Source organism: Dermacentor silvarum, chromosome 11 (assembly GCF_013339745.2).
Source record: "Dermacentor silvarum isolate Dsil-2018 chromosome 11, BIME_Dsil_1.4, whole genome shotgun sequence".
In the NCBI taxonomy this organism is placed as follows: domain Eukaryota; kingdom Metazoa; phylum Arthropoda; class Arachnida; order Ixodida; family Ixodidae; genus Dermacentor; species Dermacentor silvarum.
Window position 1 is genome coordinate 96,949,029 of NC_051164.1, and position 15,577 is coordinate 96,964,605.

At 44.4% G+C, this 15,577-nt stretch overlaps 1 protein-coding gene across 1 annotated transcript in view; it reads right to left on the reverse strand.

Moving 5' to 3' along the window:
- Positions 1-14,746, reverse strand: part of LOC119433285 (uncharacterized) — a 148,950-nt gene extending 134,204 nt beyond the window's left edge. The window contains exon 1 of the mRNA XM_049659060.1: positions 14,563-14,746. The gene's annotated coding sequence lies outside the window, so the exon portion shown is untranslated. The remainder of the gene's footprint in view (positions 1-14,562) is intronic.
- Between the last annotated feature and the right edge of the window lie 831 nt (positions 14,747-15,577).

The following is a 15,577-nucleotide window of genomic DNA, read 5'->3' on the forward strand; positions in this document are numbered from 1 at the left end:
TGTTTTTCATTGAAACAATTCTCGCTGCAAAGTTTCTTTCTGTTCGGTGTCATGTTTTTCATTGAAACAATTCTCGCTGCAAAGCTTCTTGCTGTACGGTGTCATGTTTTTCATTGAAACAATTCTCGCTGCAAAGCTTCTTGCTGTTCGGTGTCATGTTTTTCATTGAAACAATTCTCGCTGCAAAGCTTCTTGCTGTTCGGTGTCATGTTTTTCATTGAAACAATTCTCGCTGCAAAGTTTCTTGCTGTTCGGTGTCATCTTTTTCATTGAAACAATTCTCGCTGCAAAGTTTCTTTCTGTTCGGTGTCATGTTTTTCATTGAAACAATTCTCGCTGCAAAGTTTCTTTCTGTTCGGTGTCATGTTTTTTCATTGAAACAATTCTCGCTGCAAAGCTTCTTGCTGTACGGTGTCATGTTTTTCATTGAAACAATTCTCGCTGCAAAGCTTCTTGCTGTACGGTGTCATGTTTTTCATTGAAACAATTCTCGCTGCAAAGCTTCTTGCTGTTCGGTGTCATGTTTTTCATTGAAACAATTCTCGCTGCAAAGTTTCTTGCTGTTCGGTGTCATCTTTTTCATTGAAACAATTCTCGCTGCAAAGCTTCTTGCTGTTCGGTGTCATGTTTTTCATTGAAACAATTCTCGCTGCAAAGTTTCTTTCTGTTCGGTGTCATGTTTTTCATTGAAACAATTCTCGCTGCAAAGCTTCTTGCTGTACGGTGTCATGTTTTTCATTGAAACAATTCTCGCTGCAAAGCTTCTTGCTGTTCGGTGTCATGTTTTTCATTGAAACAATTCTCGCTGCAAAGCTTCTTGCTGTTCGGTGCCATGTTTTTCGTTGAAACCGTTCTCGCTACAAAGCTTCTTGCTGTACGGTGTCATGTTTTTCATTGAAACAATTCTCGCTGCAAAGCTTCTTGCTGTTCGGTGTCATGTTTTTCATTGAAACAATTCTCGCTGCAAAGTTTCTTTCTGTTCGGTGTCATGTTTTTCATTGAAACAATTCTCGCTACAAAGCTTCTTGCTGTTCGGTGTCATGTTTTTCATTGAAACAATTCTCGCTGCAAAGTTTCTTTCTGTTCGGTGTCATGTTTTTCATTGAAAGAATTCTCGCTGCAAAGCTTCTTGCTGTTCGGTGTCATGTTTTTCATTGAAACAATTGTCGCTGCAAAGTTTCTTGCTGTTCGGTGTCATGTTTTTCATTGAAACCATTCTCGCTGCAAAGTTTGTTGCTTTTCTGTGTCATGTTTTTCATTGAAACAATTCTCGCTGCTTCTTGCTGTTCGGTGTCATGTTTTTCGTTGAAACCGTTCTCGCTACAAAGCTTCTTGCTGTACGGTGTCATGTTTTTCATTGAAACAATTCTCGCTGTAAAGCTTCTTGCTGTTTGGTGTCATGTTTTTCATTGAAACAATTCTCGCTGCAAAGCTTCTTGCTGTTCGGAGTCATGTTTTTCATTGAAACAATTCGCCGCTGTTAGCAATTGCGCGGACTCCACCTTTGTAATCCTCGCCAATGGCTTCGAAGCTCGGAAAGCACGGTGCGTTCCATAATGTCAGTTTCCGAAAGTCAGCTTCGCTTCATTATAGCAGTGTTACGCGGTGAAACATACGCGAAGTATTGAAGTAAAACGTACCATGAGTGGCAAGGGGACAATTTTCACGGAACACGGAATGTATTCCTTAATTATACACGCGTGCACCCGCCGTCTCCTATCACAGTACGAGCACCGATACGCCTAATGAGTATAATGGCAGGCCTTTAAAGCTATTTCGGACGTGCTCCTGGTGATTTGTGCCCTTGGGGGCAGTAAAAGGCACGGATTAATTTTTTTCGCACTGGCCACTTTTTCGGACATTTTCATGGTCGCTAGAGTGTCCGAAAAATCGGATGCTGGCTGTAGAACGGTTTTATTCGCTAAAGATCAAGTGGCTGCGCTTCTAAATGACGCGTGCAAACCCAGCTCTTGTGGAAGAATTTCGACACCTTTCAAGCCAGCCACACAGCCACAAGCTCAAGCAGAAGTAGAAAGGTACTCGCATCATTTGACTCTGCACTGAATGTAAGACGCGCGTCGCTGTTGGCAAGAGCAAGGGGCAGGAGCTTGCCCCTATGTTAGGTCATCTTGCAAGGTAATACCTGGCAATACCAGCCACAAGCCTGTCTAGCGAGCACATGTTCCCAGTGCCCGGTGCAGTTGTTACTAGCAGGAGAGCATGTATACTTCCGGGACATGTTGATCAGCTCGCGTTTTTCCATGACAACATTCAGTGATTCAACTTGCAGCCACCCGTTCTATTAAACAGCTGTATTGGGCTGTTCTTTTTAAAGGGAAGCTTTCTGTGCCTCTTCTCCCGACTTTCTTGAAGTTGCTGCTACTGTGAAAATCCTGCCGCGCATGCCGCTAGATTTCTCGCAACCCCACCAGATAGCACTCGCGTCTTGGTCTTGCTCGCACGCGCTGCTGGGTTTCTTGCAACACGACCAGATGGCGCTCGCCTCCGCGCATCCCTGCCGTCGCCGCCACGGCGGTGTTGCATAGCTTGTGCGTATGGCACGTGCACGCTGTGCTTGCTTTCCTATGCGACAAAAATGCGGGTGCTGGGATGTGGAAGTAGCGTGCTGGGCTGTGAAATAGTGTAAACATTACAATCGTCCATAGCCTATAGAGAGCGCTTGCAGCTGCCGTCGCAACAGCGTGCTGGTCGCGTATGCAGAAGGAGCACGTAAACACGTGCCAGCAAATGACTCCAAAGCGTGCACTCAGCGTCGAGGACACCCAGGCCCGAAAGAAGCGTCGTGCGGAACAGGAGCGTCTTCGGTACGCAGGGAAACGTGGTGCAGATCACGAATGTATGTATACAATGTAGTATACATACGATTATAATGATTTATTGAATTACGTACAGCACCTTAATTCAATTAAAATTTAGCACTTCTGCCACGATCCGGTGTACCATGTCAGGCAATGGTAATGCTCAACCCTCTCGGAGATTATGAACGATGACGCAAAACAACGCCTCAAGCAAGCACGTCTGTCTGTGTGTTCTGTTGACTACAATACAAGCAGCAGCGGTGCACGCAAGGTAACGTTTTACATCAACTCACCACTCTCGTGCTGGACTAAACGCTGAAAAAAATTACACATTCGCCGCCAACATCACCGCTAATTATTGTCAATCAAAGCAAGCAGCATACAAAGCTTCGCTTACATCGATTCCCACAGTGAGTGGGATCCGGATATTTTTTTTCTAGGAACAACTAAGTGGAAGTACACTAGTTGCGCGATGAATTTCATTTTTGGGCATGTTTTGCGGTACATTTTTTTCGGTAATTTAACTTGGAAGCATTCGAAAAATATTCGCAAAATATTCAATTCGGTTCACACTCTAACTTTAATATTCGAATTCGCTTCGTATCAAAAATGTTGCTATTCGAACAGCGATAGTTATAACAAAAAATTCTACAAATGTAAACTCCATGGCCATGCATAAGCGTAAACACTGTGTTCTAATTTTTCTAGATGTGGAACTGTGTTTCGGCATTACGTGTTTAACAAGATACTTTGCTATTTAAAAAAGTATACGTATTACTTTTATTTGACGATTACTATAGCGCATAACAGGGTAAGTAGAGATCACAGGGAGGGGCCTTCGTCCTGCAGTGGACATAAATATAGGCTGATGATGATGATAACGCAAAGCAATATATCAATATATAGAAAAAAGACACGTTGACGAAAGCAGACGTTTAGCAACACTGTCTTGTAGCCCTTTCTTTCAACAATTACGATGACTGAATTGGTTGGTAACAACTTTATTGATAGTCCTTCAGAGCTTTTGCCGACGGTTGAAAATTTTGAAGCAATGATTGAATCCGCTTCAAAATTTTAAACCTGCACAAACTTTCGCAACGCCGCAGCATGCCGGATATGGCGCGCATTTGTCCACTTGAGAAGCACTGCATTTCGGGTCCGTGTACGTTTGGCATCTGTCAGAGGTGTGCATTCATTAAAACACGTCAAAAGCATTTATTATAACACGGCAATGGCCAATCAACACTCTAGTTTAACTTGGCTTAACTGAGCAGTACGGTGTAACCTGAAGAAGGCGCTCATGTATTTAACTTTAATCTATATAAGAATGACACAGCCGTCCATCTCTGTCAATCCGATGTTTTCAAGGATATCGAACGCATGCCATGAAATTTTATTCCCATATCAATTATACGGACAATCGAGGTGATTTCGCGTCAATAATAGGCGCCGTCGTTGGCACCGGCACCACTCTCTCCATGCTGTCCCGGTTTCGGTGGCGTACGCGCGGCCCACGCGTGGCTGGTTAGGAGGTTTCCAGAGACGCGAGACAGCGCGTAGCGCGTTCGCCTGCAAAAACGACGAAGCCAAGTGGACGCACGCCTCGCTCATTCGACTCTGCCAAACATCGAGCGCCGCGTTTTGCCTGCCGCTGCTGGCACGAGCTTGGTGCGCACAAACGCCTGCAACGCCTGTGGCAGGGCTCCTCATCCAACACCCTCTAGAAAAATATGAACGCACTACCGGTTTCGTATCCTACCCGGGGGAAGGGATTTAGGGGATGGAAAGAAAGAAAGGAGAGAGAGGGAAGGGGGCTACTCTCGGTGTGAACACGTGCATATGTTCATCGCTTTATGCTTACAATCGGTCACTCGGGCCAGCCGATTTCATGAATCGTAGCATTGACCGCGTCGCTTGGTAAGCCTGCGACGTGTGGAGCCATGGTCCAAGAATCTTGGTCTGTGAAAATGATCTGCTGTCTGATCGGTTTAACAAACACGCCTAATGGCGGCCTAGGCACTGTTTGTATTTCGCAACAGCAGTTGCCTTGTATGTTGTTGTCGCGCCAAGATGTCGCCCCGCGTATTGTTGAACACCGTCTTATGAGCTGAAGTGCAATGGCAAACTTGGCTATTGCTTTCAAAGTTAAGGCAGGAAATTGGGTTAGTTCTTAACGAGCATAATAAGACATGATTACTAGCGTAACAAGACAAGCACTAAAGAAAGAACACGGGACCACTCTAGCGTGGTCCCATGTTCTTTCTTTAGTGCTTCTGCCTTCTCACGAATATTTATTTTCATTCTCAATCAGTACAAAATCAGTACATGTAATGCACAAAATAAAGAATTTCTATGAATTTTCTAAAAGTTCTTAGAACACCGTTCTTGCAGCAAAGCACATTTGCATGCAGACACTGGTGTGCCACGGTAAGAATATTCGTAGCGTAAGACAACAAATCATCAGCAGGCCACACCTCATTTCGACCTAACTTAAACTAAACTAAAGGGTCAGCCCTAACCCCACCTAAGCGGTAGTTATTGCAGTACTGAGTGCTTTTACAATTATTTTACCAACATTGGGGTTTTATCCAAGGGGCTGTTTAGGAATGTCATTGCTGGAAAATAGAGCCAGATATGTTTATAATTTTACTACAGGCACACGTATGTTTCTTTGAGGCATTTGATGCTTTTTGAGAATTTAAGAACGTTCACATTAATCTTTTGATATTTAGTTATTTTCCGCCAACGACAAAACCTGTTTGCTTCATATGCATGCTTGCAAATAACGCCAAAATATGCTAGCCATAATTTTTATTGCTAACTTCTCGAAAAAAGCGCGTTACTTACGTCTGCGTGACAAGTATTCCTTTCTGGCAAATGTACCTCACGCATGGGTGAGTCAATTTGACGTCCTCTCCATCCTTCAACAGCCTGCCATCGTTGGTAAGACACATGTCTGCATATGGAACGTTGTTTTATTCTAAGCTTCTGCTTTCAATTTTCAGCACGTGATTAACAAGATCGTAAAGAAGGAAAAGTGCTAAAGTATTTTGTTCTCTCTTCTTTATACTGACATTTTTCTCTTAACAAACATTACATGCGAGCAATAGTTCACGGACAAGTGTGCACTTAATTCTCACTTCTTTGTTAATTCAAATTGAAGCAAAATTTTTCCCTTAACAATTTTCATAGCGAAAGCGTCAGATATCCCATTGAGCGAAAATACCGGCCGCGACTGTAGCAGCGAAACTTCCCATTGGCTGCGACGCCACGTCACGCTCGTGATGCTGGCTCGCGCTTGCTGCCTCGGGCGTCGACAGAGCACAGCGGTCGAAAGGAAACACCTGCTGCCACGGTATTGCGTGAGGGGAGAGGCTATCGCTGCGACGCCACGTCACCCTTGCTGTCACAAGCCTATGTTATCCGCGCGTTCCTTGACCGCGCAAGCTGTCGCCTGCGTTCTAATTGCGCCTCGGTAAGGCCAAATTAAAATGCACCAAGTGACTCAACGCGCTCGCTTGCCCGCGAGGAGTTCATAACTCGAAGGACCGCTCAGCGGCGCTCAAGTGGACATTACTGATTTCGCATTCACAACTCATAGGAAGTGCTTAGGTGTCCTCAGACTTCGTGTTCACAATTTTCTCGGCATGTAGAGCTCTTGTAGTGATGCTGTAGCTATGTAGAATTTCTTGTAGTGTCGCTTGTAGCGCTGTGTGCCTTTTTATTTATTTAACCTGGAGTTAATGTTTTGCTAGAACTGGATTCTTAAAGATGCCGCAATTCCGCCAATCCGTGTAACACACTTGAAGAAGTAAATATTAATTGGTATGAAAAATCACAATGTTCAGTAAGATAATGAGATGATTTTTCCATTGGATATTCTCATCATTCACCCCAAATATATGTTGTCATTACCAAATTTCCGAGAGGTAATCAAGCCATACATATTCCTTTAGTGAAGGTACTCGCCTGGCAGTACTAATTTCGAGTATTTTATCCCCAGGCTGTGGTGTAATGAACTCTATACTCGTTTTATTTAATAAATGACCAAAAGCTTCCCACACAAACTGAATGACAAAACTAACTGCATGAGGCAAAGTAAGGATGCCATGAAATCTTTACGTTCCCACGTTAACCTACTTTATAGATCATTCTTGCATGTTAACTAAAAGTGCACATCACAGAATACGAGAATAGCGCGACATTAAACTTTTTACAGCAGGCAGCAATATGGGCATGCTTTTTCTGAGTCTGCATTACATGATCACGAGGACTCACATTTTTTCATGTCGCAGGTAATGTTACAGCATAATGGCAGAGGTTGCCCTATTTTTGAGCTTTGGTAACAGCCATCTGGGGTATCTCCGCACCTAAGAGGAGCCAAAATGTTTTGAACCGTTCCATTTCTTGCGCTAGCAAGTCATAATATTCCAGAATATAGCTTTATAAGATAACAATGAAAAACTCTTTTCATTCTACAGTGTTTACACAATATACATAAAGCTTAACATGCAAGGGACCCAACGAAATGCCAGTAAGGAAACCTCTATATTGAGCGCCAATTTGAAAGAAACATCTATAATGACAGAAATACATATCAATTGAAGGTATTCCGATTCACAGTTGCGAAAGCCTCTGCAAAGATACATTTCAGCTATATTTCAAAGACGCCGTACTTTTGAGGTCTTATTAACTACGCAATTGTGGAATCGGTACTGAGTCCTAATTTCCTTTGAAGTAGGATTTTAACACACAACCTTAATTCTAGCGGGCTTCCGGAAGGTACTTTTATTGCTGAGCACTGTAATGCGCTTCTCCTTCATAATATTGTTACGGGGCGGCCGTTGGCGGCCAAGTGGCTTCCCAAAGAGTTCCTGCAGTTTTTGCTTGCAAGTGTCCCAACTGGTCAATTCCTCCTCGTGTGTTCGGAACCAAACACGGGCCGTTCCCTCGAGGTAATAAACGATGTTCGCCAGCATTAGAGTCGGGTCCCAACGGTTGCTCTTGCTAGCGCATTCGTATTCGATTAGCCAGTCTTCAACGTCCTTGTTGTCAGTGCCCGAGAAGGCGCCAGGGTCCCGGAGTTGAGTCAAGACAATCGGTGCTGTGGTAGCCGAAGCTGAAGCAGCGGGCCTCTCAGTCGACATGGTCGAAGGGCCCACGAGGTTTCCGCTTCGAAGTTCCGTGATGTGCTGGTGATGTACCCCGCACTTCCACCAAGATGTTACGGGGAGATTTACAGAAAAGGGGGTTTATTCACACTATGTACAATGTTGGCCAACAACAACAAAGATGGCGAACCACAGTTTCACCGCTTCCTCGTCTCTTCGGCTCTAGCTTCAGCATCTTCTTTGTCTGCCGGACAACTGGCTCATAACAATATTTTGGAATAAGCCATACAGTGAACTTTCTACTCCCATAAAGCACAATACGAAGAGAAGAAATGGACTTAGTCGAGATAGCTGCAAAACGTTGTATTTTGTTCACGCATCATTTCCGTCATTTCAAAGTTGCAGTAGATTACACCGATGTTGTTGTAGATCTTGTAACTATCAAATACTATTATGTAGGTCAAGACTTGCCAGGCGCTATCAACATATGATGGTGACTGCCCACCTTACGTTCCTGAAACATTCCTAATGCAGCCTAAAGATGGAAGCTGTGTTAGGAGGGTTTCATAGATACTACTGAATTCGGGTAGACTAGATACTAGAGTGCAGTAGTATGGTAGCTAGTTCGGCGAGTCGGTACATCTGCATTATTACTTCTTTCTGGGGTATTACGTGCCAGAATCAGTTCTCATTATCAGGCACGCCGTAGTGGAGGGCTCCGATTAATTTTGACCACCTGCGGTTCTTGAACGTGCACTACAACGCAAGCACACGGGCGTTTTTCTTTTGCATTTTCGCTTAGATCGCGAACAAATCAAACACGTACAAAGAAGATATATGTATAAGCTCTTGTGTTACGTCTCTCTTCTTTGTCCGTGTTCGATTCGTTCGCGCTGTATGTAATAATGGAGACTGCAGTGGCATAACTCTCGTTAACATTATCGTTTTTTTTATGTAATGTGCGATGGAAAAGCATATGGCTCTGCCGAAATAGAACTGAAATGAAACGTACATTCTACAAAGAAAAGGCTGGTGCTGATTTGTCGCGAGCTGTAGGGTACTTTGCTTATAATGTTTGTACAGAAAGTGGGAGACGGTTGAAAGATGGAAAAGAAAGCCACGACGTTAATATAAAGCACGGGGATCAGAGCATTTTTTTTCTGTCTACCCGCTAGTTACAATCGCACCGCTTTAAACTTTCAACGTACTTCGTTACCACCACCACACTGGAATCAGCATAGCAAGTCCATCGTTCACATTTGTTGGATACGTTCCTGGTCAAACGAAATTTTTCATTCTGGTAGAAGCATTGCTCTGCAAGAAATGATTGTAAAGTACTTAGATGCGTATATGATACAGATACAATTAACTTTACCGATTATTCATTTTTGCACGTGTTCATAAAGCCCATGGGAAATATATGCTCAGAAGCAATGCTTGAACTCCTTAGTAGACATTGCTTACGCTCATTAAAATTGCTTTTGAAAACGTTAAATATGATGGGCATAAAATTCTTGCCAAATTTGTCTTTTTCTCCTATTCAGTCATGTTACTTTGCATACACAGTATTTAAGACTCATAATGTCTCATGTGTGCTTTGCCTGTCTCACCTGATTTAAACAAAGACAACAGAAAAGAAGCAATATGTAAATTATAACAAATTTGATAGCCATAGAGTAGTGAACACCATGATATTCAAGATAGGCAAAACTTTTCAATAGTCCTGGTTTTATATACCTGGCTTTATTGACAAAATACAATATAACAACAATTCATGTATACCATGTGCTGTCAGACTTCTTTAGTTCCGTGCAAGAACCAAATGTGCTGTAAATTCTGACAACATACGTTTGCTTCTATGGCCCTGTTATGACCTTCCGCGTTGAACATCGCATACCAGGCGAGTTTTGTGCCTTGCGACTGTGTCATACACTTTCGCCCAACAGCATGTGTTAATTCAATTTCTCCCCTATTATATGAATGCTAATACCCCTTATGTGCCACTGAGCTACATCCGCTGCTAGAATCGTCTACAATGGGCGTCTTCGCAAAGCAACGGAGCTTGCCAGGCATTATAGCTTACCTCCTAACGTGGTAACGCCATCAACAGGGACAATTTTCACGTTTAAAAACGACAAGGCTTCACTGGGGGATAGCAAAAAAAGCACAATGAAGAGCGCTCCCCCAGCTAGCATGACACCACGTTAGTTGTATAGTATCTGAAAGAAATGATGAAATAGCTCGTTACTGCGGCTAATGAAATATACCACTATTGCATTCTTGCAGAGAAGCACTGAGGGAAAGCAACGCTAAATTTTTGCTCGCCGAACTGACTTACAAAAGTAAGCTTTAGTAACTTGTCGTTAATCATAAATGAAGAAGAGGCCTGACAGATGGAGGAGCACGCAGGGGTAAAAAGTTACAAACAGGGTTAAGCTGCCTCAGAAAGACTGGCCTACGTTTCTACGGGTGGGCCTATCTTTGCTTTGACAAAGATAGGTCCACATGTCAAAACACAGGTCAGTCTTTCTAAGGCACCTTATCCCTGTTTGTAACTTTTACACCATAGTACCATCGAGCGTCTGGTTCTCGGTAGATGCAGATACGTCTTAGAAGAGTAAGCAAAAGCAATGATGGTACGTATCTTTCAAAAGCACTATTTCTAGCCACTCCTACTTCAAGCGTTAAAACAGATACTTCATTTTCTACCGACCCGTTTACGAAGGCTGAACTCACCGCAGCTATTGAAAGAACGATATGACAATGAATCCGGGGTATGAATATATTAATACTCCTTAGGAACTGATTAAAATATAGATGCGGAAGAAGGGGGAGGAGCTCCCATCACTCTGAATCAATGTACGAAGTACGGTACGAAAGTACCATTCCTGTCAATGAAAAACCGCCATTTACTGAAGAAATCCCCAAAGCAGACAAACCATTCATAAGCTTTGCCGCCTGAGAAATAGTTCTGACTCCCACGGTCTGCAAGTTATCTGACCATTCGACTCTCACATTTAATGGTTGGAGCATCATAAGAAATGCCATGTCGCTCAGCTGGAAGTTTCTAGGTGCTTTAGGTACAATTTATCTTGGCAGATGAGGTCTTGCAAGTCGCGCCTGGCAGTCACTTTGTGCGGGGGGTATAGTAGCGACAGTCTTCGCGTACGCATAAGAAAGCATCGAACATGATTTGATTCAAAAATACTCACAGAAGCGGCATGCCTCTACTAGTCAAAAATATTATCAATTTATTGCTATTTTCAAAAGCAGTTTCAGTACGTGTTGACAGAGTATGAATGCGATCGTTCACAACAAAGAACGGCATGGCCCAAGGCCTCCATGCTCATGCCAGAACAATTCCTACTCTTACTTTTATCTTGTGCGAAGCCTGCCGGATATTGAGAGCATCCGATTTCTCCTCCTCGCGGGTGATGCTACGCTTTGATCCACTTATGGTACTCTTGATACACAGCACCCACAGGTGCGTGAACTCCGAGATGTTTTCCAAGTGTACGCTCAGGATACAAGCCTCGAAAACTTTGTCCAAACTTCTTGCGATGTGCATGTAGCCAATTAGTCCAGAAAGCTCGTCTCACAGGTCATTTTTATATTTCTAATGGCTGAGAAAAGAGAACCGTTGAAAAGAGAACTGCGTGTACTTTGGGGGGACATCCAACATAATGACTCTGGAAACTAATGGCTTCGATAGATGAGGGTGAGGCGTCTGCTGCAACTTTGCCCTTCAAGTACAGGATCGCGCCTTGAAGTGGTGGTAAGAAAACGGACAGCCGTGCATTGTCTATCATGCGCAATTCCGCAGACATATGAGCAGTGGTCAAACCGAAAGTGATTAGTAGACACGTGATGAGGTGTCGTAGTCTCATGCAAATTGCAATTCTGGAAGAGCACGCTCAGATAACGACATACAGTAGATTCAAACCAGAGAAAGACCTTACAGGATGGTGGGCACTTGAAGGGATCAACAGTGAGTGAACAAGGAAAGCTTCAGGCTGGCATCAACGTTTCGGCAGAGGAACTGGTTTGATTGGTGGCAGGTTATAGAATAGATAATAAAATGTCAACGAGAAACGTTTGCTTAAAATTCCGCAGCGATGACACCACTTTAGCACTGTTTACGCAAGATAGCCTCTCCAGACCATGATAGTCGGTCACCTGTCTTCTTGGTGTTGTACATCCTGAATGGCAAATACCGCTGCAACATTTCAATGACACGACCAGCTAACTCCTATTTTTGTGACGCTATTGTTCCTGAGGTTCAATAGACCCATCATCTTTCTCGAAGGGAAATGGAATCAGCTTCGTCAGCCAACGTCAACTCAGAATTACATTTGATCCGCAACAACAACAGAGAACACTCGACTCGTTTGACTTCAAAGGATACGAGACGTCATCAAGTCTATCGGAACAACAACAGGCACTGCGAACCTCAACTCACTTTGCTCATTGAAATGACGCACGTGAAATAAGTTCCGAGGCCCTGCAAACCTTCCAGTATATTCACCAACTGCAAATGTCCTAGCACATCATCATTATGCCACAGTGAAAAAATTTGCATACTCTAGCTCGTTTCAACCAGCTGGACGATCAGATCCCCATTCCCCCCCCCTCTCCTTTAGACGCATCGGATTCCATTTGTTCTGATCTCCAAACTATTTACTCACCAAAAAAGTCGCAGATTCGCCCTGAAAGCGAAGCATGAATTGCGATAGCAAATTAGTAGAGGGTAGTAGGGATGGTAGTTTTATCGGCTGCATAAACTTGGACATATTTGCTCACTAACTGAATTAACAAGCATGGTATCAGCGCGCATAAGCAAACATGAATAGATCACACTCGATGACCGCAGACAACCACTGTCAAAACGCTGGCGTGCGCAGCGAGCAGAGGTTCGTGCGGTCTATCGCTTCAACGGAAACTGAGCGGCGAAAGCACAGCGCAAACACAGGTAACAGCCCTGTGAGATCGCTTTCAAGATACGGTGCACGCGACATCCCGCAGCCGCGCAAAGTACAAGTACGCAGTTGCTCGCAGAGCAGAAGCCGCAACCCCTCCCTCCCGCGCTGCCTTCCCGCTTTCCTCCTTTCGCGTGGGAGATTGAGTCACCAGTTACCCTTGCACCCGGTCGCAAGATACGCATTTGGTGCCGCAGCTAAGCGTCGCCTCCCCTCCCTCCCTCCCATCCCCCACGGCCCTTCGCACGACAGAAGACGTCGCGTTTGCTCTCCCATGTGCGTTCGCTCAGCGTGAAAGCGCGCGTCCCTCGCGCGCTTTCACTCGCACATACAGCATACGGCGCACGGCGACGATTTTATCGCACTTGGACTTTATACGGAACCTCACAGCGACGGCGACGATGGCAACGGCGACGGCGACGCCGACGGCAGAAATACGCTTGGAGTGTCCATATAATTGCTATCACAATAAAACAATGATCTCCGACAGAGCACATGTGGCCTAATCTCTCCGTTTGTTCTCTTACTGGGCACATGTACCATGCTGCTAACGGGCTATCTTGTTTGCGATAAACCCATACCAGACCTCAGTGGGCACTTTTATGCAAATTATTGTGCCCAAGAGAGTGACAGGAAACACAGCAGGAGGAATAAACGAAGATTTAAAAATAAACAACTGAAAGTCAAAGAGCGTAGGACTACCAGGCACAAATCTATACTGTATATAAGTTCCTTCATGAACTAACTACTTAAAACCTTAGTCACTCGACATGTTAAGGTGCCGACATAGCATAAAAAGTCGGAGTTTCGCCTGAAAGGCGAAGCGTCGATTGAGATAGCAAATTAATAGATAGCTATACGAAGCAAGGATAGTAGTTTAATGGGTCGTATAAAGTTGTAAATATTTACTTACTAACTAAATAGACAAGTACGCTGTCACGGGCGCACGGCTAAACATGAACACATCTCGCTCGATGACCGCGGGAACTCGCTGTGAAAACGCTCGAGTGAAGTAACGCACCCAGCAGCAGCGGGAAAATTGACCTTCGCGGTGTCTCGCTTCAACGCGAACGTCGAAAGCACAGCGCATACGAAGCTACCGGCACTCGGTGCATATATTTGTCCCCATCGCAGATCGCTTTAAAGATAAGGCCCGCGCGGGCGGGCACTTCGCCCACGTCCCAGATCGCTTTCAAGATACGATGATAAGTGGTTCTTGAGGAAAGGGAAAGGTTGACGCTATCTTCTGCAGCCCTTGAGGGAGCACGGCTCAGCGCCAAACAAGATACGGCGCCCGCGCTGTGAGCAGCAGTCGACGGAGCATAACTTACCCTCTCCCTCTCCGTCACCTCGTCCTCCTGCCTCGCGCGCGAAAGACCGCACGCTTCCGGCCTGCCTTCCTCCCGCGCGTGCGCAATATTGAGCCGCGATTGCCGGCTCACCCTCGTACGCTTTCACTCGCGCACACAAAGTACCGCGCACGGAGACGACTTTATCGCCGTTGGACTTCATACGGAACCTCGCGGCGATGGCGATGACAACGGCGGCAGAAATGCGCTTGGAGTGTCCATACAATTGATATCGCAATAATACATAGACGATTATAAAGCGGCGTACAACGTACTCTCAATGAGGCTTGATAATAATACAGCTTACATGAGACGCTGCCGAAAAGACGCGGCGAAACGTTGCCGCGAACAAAAGCTAGTTCTCGTGTCTTGTCGGAAATCGTGAAGGCTGTCTGAACCGCGGGGACAGTTGGCGGGAAATCTTGAGTACTGCCACCAAATTGCAGCCGGGGATCAGGCAGTGAAGGTTACGTCGATCTGCTGACGTTATCTACATCGCGCACAAGTGAACGCAGTGACTTTCTGACGCTCCCCGTACGAAACTGGTGATACATCTTCATCCTATGGATGACATGTCAGCACTTTCCACTCCATCGCCTACGTTTTTTGTTTCTTTCGTCTGTTTTTCCCTTTTCTATTGCTGCGTACATAACCTCTGCCCACTACCATGCAATATCTGCAGTTGCGTTCTATTTTTCAGATCATTTCTTGCTTTGGCACTCATGATGACTCTTAAAAAAGAGGCATCATGAGTGCCAAAGCAAAAAAAATATGAAAAATAGAACGCAACTATGACGAACTCTTTAGCTTTAATGTAACCGAGAAATATGGGAGAGAGAAGCACGCATTGCCATGCACAGTTGTATTTAGAAATTTCATGACAGCGGAAACAATGTAGAATCAAGTTTGCTTTTATACCATGTGTGTAAAGCTGGAAATGGACAGTTATGCTGACAAAGGTTGTGCTTTTGGTTGATGCCTTCATTACGTGCTTTTCCTTTAGGGAAGTAGACCCATTTCAAGCGTGCTGCTTCCAATTCACAATGATGTAGTTGTTTTGCGCTCTGGCTTTATCGCCAGTGTTTTATAAACTTTTTGACAGAATATATTGTTCCTTACAGTCTGCGACTTCCACATTCAATTAAATTTGCTTTCTTGCACATTATTCGCCATGTAGATTGTTGTAAGTCTGTTGTACGTATAAAACAAAGTTATTTTTGGAAGAATGAGAGTCATAGAAAAGGTATCTTTAGCAAAAAACTTTTTTTTTCAGAAACAAAGCGTTGTTACAAAGCAGGTTCGTCTTTTAGGCTGCATTATTA